The 8,347-nt window shown below is 33.1% G+C and overlaps 1 pseudogene; it reads left to right on the top strand.

The window, feature by feature from the left end:
- LOC107701790 (zinc finger protein GLI2-like) overlaps positions 1–8,347 on the top strand; it is a 109,190-nt pseudogene that overhangs the window by 21,185 nt on the left and 79,658 nt on the right.

Genomic DNA, 8,347 nt, shown 5'->3' with positions numbered 1-8,347 from the left:
ATATTTTATTTTATGTATTGTTTTGTTTTTATTTATTTTAATTTATATTTATTTATTTATTTTTATATTTAATTTAGTTTCATTTATATTTTCAGATTTTATTCTATATATTTTATTTTATATTTTATTTTTTATATTTCATTTTATGTTTTAGTTCATTTAATTTTACGTAATGTTTTCTTCTTTATTTTATTTCTTTGCTTTACCTTATTAATACATCTGCAAGGATATTTCAGATGACCTCTCTGTCTCTCTCTCATAGAATACATCAGGATGGAGGCCAGCGTTCCCACCGCCGCAGAGAAGAAGGACTGTAAGACGTCCGCTCTGGATGGAAACAGCTTCAGCGAGCTGTCCAAAAAACCTTCCCCATCATCACTGGCCAGAAGTATGAACCTGTCCGCTCCTTCCCAAAACAACTCGCTTTCACTTCCTATTATTTTGCGTTTCAGTCTCAAATCCCATTCATGCATGCATATGTTCATATGATATCTGGTGCATCCAACCTCATTGGTTCTTGCATATCACATGACCAATTGCATTGCATGCAGTGTAAATGAGATTTAAGAGTTGCACATAAGCAGATGATGTTTTGAGTTATTCTGGGGTTATTTATCTCACCAGCCGAGAGCCGAGGAAGAGAATATGCCCATGAAATATGCATTTTAAAGATAAAATATGGCACTGGCGGTGCCGGCCGTCTCTGATAAGCCGGGCCGAAAGCCCCCAAGAGTCAAAGGTGAGGCTCCGTCGGGCCTGATGTGAATCCTAAACTCACGTTCATTAATAGCGAGCGAGTCGTCCTCGTGCAACGACACGTAATCACGGCCGATTGGACGAGCCCTGGGCTTTTAGCGCTCTGTTTGCTCTGAGATTAATCAGGAGCTACGGACGCACGGATAGAAAGAGCGCGAGCATGTTTAAAACATGATAAAAGTGCTGAATAATGAGGCCCAAAGACCTTGTTCCTTCCTCCAGAGTGTAAGTGTTATGAACTAGTTAAAATAGCAGCGGCGGACGACACGCGCCGAGGTCCAGCTTTGAAATGGGTTTTGGGCTTTTTTTAGAGATTGATGAAGGAATTTGGTGGCCTGCCATTGTAAAGGAAAGAAAAATCCATGATTTGTTGAAGAAAGGAGCGGAAAAATAGGCCACACAGTGGCAACAAGACAGTCGAACGGCATAATTTATAGAGTGTGATTTTCACTCGTACATGATTCATATGATTCGTTTTGAAAATTACGGGTGAGACTGAAGTGAAAGTGAATTTGAGATCCTAACTTTGCTTGATCGAACTAAGCAGCAGCATTGATGGTATCAGACGGAGATTTCTCTTTCATTGCCCACGAGCCGTGATGGATTTGATCTAGCTATAAACAATATAAAAGATTCTACGTTAATTCTACGTTTGGCTATTGTAAGATTAAATTTTAGTAGACAGACAAAATTTTAAATTATTTAGAAGTATTAATAGTTTTTTAAAAAAGGATGAGCCCTTCGATATTAATCAGTGGTGTTATTGCTAACTAAAACTTAAACTATTCAAAATAGTAAAATAAATTAAAATAAAGCTGAGATAAAATAAAATATCACTATAACTTCAACAATTAGAAAAACAATAAGAGACCTCATTAACTACATTTGGCTGTTGAAAAATTACATTTTAGCTTAAAAAACTTCATTTAGAAAAACAAAATAAAAAAATTGAATGTTGCCTTGACAACTAGGTAAATTGAATAAGTTTAAGTTGAAGGAATATAAAATTACTAAAACTGAGATAAAAATTTATTAATGATACAGTATATAGTAATATTTAAAAAAACTAATAAAAATGACAAAAACAAATACTGTATAAAATTACTTTAAAAAACTATATATTTACTATTTTAATCATATGAATAAAATTGAAATGAAATATTGAATATTGAAATTAAATACATTTTCATTTCAATATTAATTTAAAATGTATAAAATTACTGAAAAAAAAAAAATATATATATATATATATGTATATGTATATTATAAATTTTAATTTTCATTTCAATATTCATTTAAAATGTATATAAAATATAAAAAAACAGCTAAACTTGCCTAAAATTATATTTTTATTACATTTTTATTTTTCATGATTGTTATATTTTTCTATTTTTTAAATATCTTTATTTAATTTTATATATATAATTTAATTTAATTCTATATATTATTTATATCTTTATATCTTTTTTATTTTATATTTTATTTAGTTTTTTAAATTATACATTTTATTTTATTTTTCCGATTATATTATATTATAATAGGGTCTTTAAATAAATGTTCTCTATTATTTTATTTTATATTTTATTTTGTTTTTTAAATTATACATTTTATTTTATTTTTCCGATTATATTATATTATAATAGGGTCTTTAAATAAATGTTCTCTATTAATCTCATTGCAGTATAAGAGAAACAACTGAGATATTACAGAGATCTCTATTCACACGGTACTCTGATTATATTCCATAATCCTGAATAATTTCAGAGAGAAAGTAATCATGCGCTTTTCAGACTCGTCTGTTGTGGATGCAAACTTTCAGTATCTCAGTGTGTGCTTTGGGGTCATCAAACCCCGTCCAGAGAGGAAAGAGTGTGACAGCAGACGAGAGCGAGCATGTTTAAAACATGTCTGTGGACCCGTGATAAAAGTTGTCTATAATGAGGCCGAAGGAGCTTGTTCTTACCTCCAGAGTATAACTGATATGAATTAGTGAAGACAGCGGTCGCAGCGGTGGACGGCGGCCCGTCTGAGACCTTTGAAATGCTGATTCTGCTTTCTGATTCATGAAAGACTTTGGTGGCCTGCCATTATTTCAAACGGTCATTAATTGTGTGTCAAAGAATGGCATGAAACGGGGACGTTTGTGATTGCAGTGTGAACAGTGTTTGTTCTGAGAGACTCCAGGCGGATGAATATTGAACACGGACTAACAGGTAGTTTTGACTTGAGCGTTTTTTAGCAGAAAACCACAGCAAACGCCAGATCAGAAGCACTGAGGGCTTCGAATCAGAGCTGAAACTAATTAAAACCACTTTTAATGATGCCTGCAGCAGTGTGCTGTGTATTTGTGAATGAAAACACTTCAGATGTGACTGAGGACACGCTTTCTTTATGCTGTGTGTAACAACACAAAAATATATTTTTGAAACTCTAGAGGCACATGTGAGAAACATACGAGACAGGAGAGACCTCACTAAATTGAAATGTTTTTTTGTAAGATTAAATTTCAGATTTAGAAACATTTAAAAATTTGTTTTAAATAGTTTTTTGAGCTCTTCAGTATGTCTAACCTCTACTTAATCAGTTTGTTATTATTAATTGAAAGTTAATTAAAAAGTACTATTAAATTAATTAGTAGTAATTAAAAAGATACTTAAAAAGTATTTTCGCTAATTGAAATAAAATAAAATAATCATTAATATTGTGAAATAGAAATAAATATATTCATAAATGAAATAAAATATGACATAAAAAAAAGTAAAAAAAAATAAACTGTATACATTTAGTTTATACCTTTATAAACGTTTACATTTACATTTAGTCATTTAGCAGACGCTTTTATCCAAAAAAAAATATAAATATATATATATATATATATAAATAAAATATAAAATGAAATTAAATATAAATATATAAAAAATACATAACATAAAATAAAATAAATAAAAATATTAGATTAACAAAAAAACTATTAAAATTGTAAAAAAAAAATATATATAGAAATGTTGCCTTGGCAAATAACTGAAATAAGTTTAAGTTGAAGGACTAAAATTACTTAAAATGACAATGTATTTTAAAAATGACTAAAAATTTATTAAAAATATATAGACAAAAAAATTTTTTTAATTACAAAAGCACATAAAAAATGACTAAAATTTTTATTTCGTTTACCTTGATGCACTAAAATAAACTAAAACTGAAATGAAAATGAATAAAAACTATACAAACATATTTAAAAACAACAAAATTACTCAAACTTTAAGCAAAATTAACATGAAAGCAGAAAATATAAAAATCTAATCTAATTCAAAATATAAACAAAAAATATATTCTATCTTCTGTTAAACACAAAAGAAGATATTTTGAAAAATGTTTCAGTGTTGTATTGTTTTCTCTACAATTTTGTTTGATTTATAACGTTCTTTAAAATAACTTGGACAAAAGTAAGTCATACATGTTTGTAACGACTTTAGGTGAGTAAATGACGGCGAAATGTTCCTTTTTGGGTTAACTATCCCTAGCTTAACTAGCTTAACCAGCAATGACTTCCTCAGCCAGCTTCACCAGAAAGTTTGGCGATTTTCTCACGAAACGTTAGTCCACATACTAGGAACTATTCAGCAGAGCTGGTTTAGTCCTCTCCGATCTGTAAATAAATGCTCTCTAGTTTAGCGGCGGAATGAGCCTCAGCTGTTTGCTAGCGCTCGGCGACAGAGCAATTACTTATCACTTTAATCCGCTTTATTATCCCGGCCCGCAGACTCTGATAAGTGAATATGCAGCGCGGGGCCCGAGAGACGAGGTCCTTGAACCCGGGATCACATTCCCTCGAGCCTGGAGTCGCCACTTTTAATATACGGTTGCGTTCGGCGGCTTTATGGTCAATGTGGAGTTTACAACAATCTGCAGAGCCGCTGTCACCTCAGTCAAGCCCACCACGAAGACGCGCTATTAAATGTGCTGTGTTTTACACTCCTGTCCGCCGTTATTTATCCCCGACGCTTTCCTCTCTATCAGTCAACACGGCTAATGCAGACTTTTAATATGTTATTTACACATAAAAAACAAGCTATTTGTGTGAGGAGGGGAAAATAAATGGGCCGCCGCTCCCCTCGGCTCTGTTATATCTGAATTTAACAATCTGGATTGCTAATAGAACCATTTATCATGAGAGCCGGTCATTTGTTTTATGTTAGGGGCCTGGGGCCCGCTCTCACAGACCTCTATGAAAATGCGAGCGCGAATTATGAACCCGAGCGCAAGTCACCTGATTTAAAAGGGAAAACAATGCATGTATTCAATTAAAATGCAGGTGTCTCTGCGGTGCGTTTTACTGGACGGCGTGAGGGTTCTCGATGGGTTATAAATGCAGTCGGGATGCGAACTCGTGCACGGCGACCTTGGCAGACAGTGGCGTCCGAATGCACTTTGCATGTTGTGTTTACATGGATGCATTTGGCAGATGCTTTTATCACATTGCTTTCATGATATATCAATTCATGCATTCCCCGCAGGGCCTAAAATGAGCACTCACCAAGCGCCAAATGTGAGTAAAAATTGGTCAGTTGGTTGGTATTTTTTTTGTATTAATTCGAGCAATGGCTGAGAATGCGATATGGTTTTAGCATATGGTTTAGCGTTGTAATTATATGAGTATATAAGAGTTTCAGTTGCTTATAACGAGCATTTGAAAATGCAATATGCTCCAGATATCTTCCCAAGTTTTTAATGAGAATGAGTTTATAAATATGTAGTCAACAAGAGAGAAGCATTTCAAAAGAGAGGTTTCCCCTGCAGTTTTCTGCCAAATTAAAAGTTATATTGCTTAAACGTTAAATAAAGTAATTATTAATAATAATAATAATATTTATATAAATTATATATAATATAAATTATTATACATAATAAATGATTATTATTATTATTATTAAATGCTTCACTATTCAATAGTATTATAGTGATATTTCTTAATAGATGTTTTTTAAATAATTTGATTCATAACTAATTAATTAGAAAAGTTGCAATTAGATGTTTTTACAATTTTTTTAATGAAATAATGCACATACAGTATTTATCAAAAATGCTACTACTAAAAATAATATTAGTATTAGTATTAATATACATTAAATATTATTGTTGTTGTTGTTGTTGTTATTATTATTAATATTTAAATAATTTGATTCATAACTAATTAATTAGAAAAGTTGCAATTAGATGTTTTTACAATTTTTTTAATGAAATAATGCACATACAGTATTTATCAAAAATGCTACTACTAAAAATAATATTAGTATTAGTATTAATATACATTAAATATTATTGTTGTTGTTGTTATTATTATTAATATTTTGTAGTTCAGTAATATTATAGTGATATTTCTGTTTTGTTTTTTTATAATTTGATTAAATAATAGTAAATAATGTGTTATTTATTTATTATTATTATTATTATTATTTAATTCATAATTAGTTAGATACATGTGTTTCCACAATTTGTTCTGTCTGTTTTTTTGTGTTTTTTTTTTTAATTGAAACAATGTACATACAGTTTTATGGCTGGGGAAAAAAAAAAAGTATGGCCACATTTTCTCAAGTTTTTTACATTTTCTCAAGTCACTGGCCATTGGCAGTTTAGCCTCAGGCCCTGATTCCATGGAAATGTTGCCTTTTGTTAATGCATTCAAATGCAGCATGCACGCATGCATCTTGATAAATGGCAATAAGGAGCAGCTTTTGTAGTGTTTTGTATTTATCTGAATTGCAGATTTCTCCAGTATTATTCATGTATTCAATAGTGCAATTATTCTTTCTGCGGAAGTGAGAGTGCAAAGTCTGGTGCTAAATATTACGCTATATATAGACCAAAACAAAAATCAATGCATTTCTACGGTGGCGTGAGGTTGTGCAGCGGAGCAGCTGAGGTTGCTCACGGGCCTGCGGGTAATGACTTGATTAACTGGAATCGGTGACTCTCCACATACATCATGGTGAAAGTGAGTTAGTCGTGTTGCGGCATGATTGATGGCCGCGCTAAGCGCCGCTGCAACCGTGTTTTCTGCTGAGTCGGGTCAGTCCTGAGGGAACCGGCGGGCAGGATGCTTAACATCTTTACAGCCGCCACACAGACAATACGGGGTCAAGCGCAAATGCATATGCTTAAATGCATATTTTGCGGCATGCAAACACAACTCTATTGATTTACGACGGCTTGTGTGCGTGATTGAGCACGTTTAAGTGAAACGCCAATACATGACGTCTCCGGAAAGAGGTTTTGTCTTGTTAAAATGACACTTTTTGATTAATAAGCATTTAAAAACATGCCTTATCTGCTCCTCACGCATCCCTCGTCGCATTTTATGTTGCATTATTCAAGCCCGGCGCGTTCTGTAAGAGGACGAGGGGCGGGATGGATGGTTGCGGGCCGGAGCGTGGAAATAGTTTTTTAAGAGAGGCCGGTTACCGATAAGGACAGTTTTCTTTATCAAGGGGATGAAGTGGCGGCGGTGACAGTGAATAATTGACGCAGGAGGGAGGCTGGCCTCACGGTAACTCCTCGCCCCAGGGGTCAGAACGGCTGGCAGAGAAAAATGTGTCCAAAGCAGCTCTGCGTCCACCTCCGACTGCAAAAGCACGACCACTAATCTTCCTGAGAAGGAGTTTTCTTTCTTCCCTTCCTTCTCTCGTTCCTTCTAAATGAGTCTCTCACAGGACGGCTTTGCAGACCTACAGAGGCTCGCTCTCTCTCTCACTCTCTCTTTAAAACAGTGCTCAGCTTTACTGTGTTTAAATGCAGTAGTGCAGCAGGTCAAAGAGAAACAAACCGCAGAAACCCAGAGCAGCTGAAGGTCCAAAACAGCTTTTAGAGAATATTCACTTTTTCTTAGGAGTTTAACTGCAGAATCACGTTCAGAAAACTGATGCATTCTGGGAAATGAAGTGTACTTTCAGCTTGGTAAACATCTATCTGTCTATTAGGGTTGGTTACCATTCACATTTTAACCGGTACGGTACCGGTATCGGTACCTGAATTTCGGTGCCGGTACCCAACGGTACCTTTTCCGGTACTTTACTCTCTGTGTAATTACAAAAACATTTATTTCAGTGAAAAAACAAGACCAAAAGTCTCAATTTCAACATTTTGAACAATAGGGCCCTACAAACATTTTCTTTCTTTCTTTTTTTTCCCCCCCATAAATTATTGTTTTAATTTTTCTGAAAATCAAATGAAGGCATTAAACATTTATTTTAAATCAAATGAAAATTAAACCCTTTTATTTTTTGGCAAACAAATTGAGGTTTGCTGTTGAAATGAATACATGGAAGAAAAATTGTGTGAATATTCTTTTAAAACATTTTTTAATAGGCTAATAATTGTATTATTTATTTATCATTTAATTGTTTTATTTCAGTTTGATAGAAATTGAATTTTTAAAGATGTACATTATACTGTACAAAAGTAATACAAGAGTAATATATTTCTGTTACATGTTAAACCGTACTTTTATTTTCACAGGTTGCCATGAAGTTTCTGTGTGTATGTCGAGTATGATGATGCTAGTTTTCTCAAATGAAACGGTAAAATTCTCGCGAAG

The sequence above is a fragment of the Sinocyclocheilus anshuiensis genome, unplaced genomic scaffold (genome assembly GCF_001515605.1).
Source record: "Sinocyclocheilus anshuiensis isolate Anshui unplaced genomic scaffold, SAMN03320099.WGS_v1.1 scaffold2184, whole genome shotgun sequence".
NCBI classification, from domain to species: Eukaryota; Metazoa; Chordata; class Actinopteri; order Cypriniformes; family Cyprinidae; genus Sinocyclocheilus; species Sinocyclocheilus anshuiensis.
Note: the sequence above shows the minus strand (reverse complement) of the source record. Positions and strands in the feature narration are given on the sequence as shown.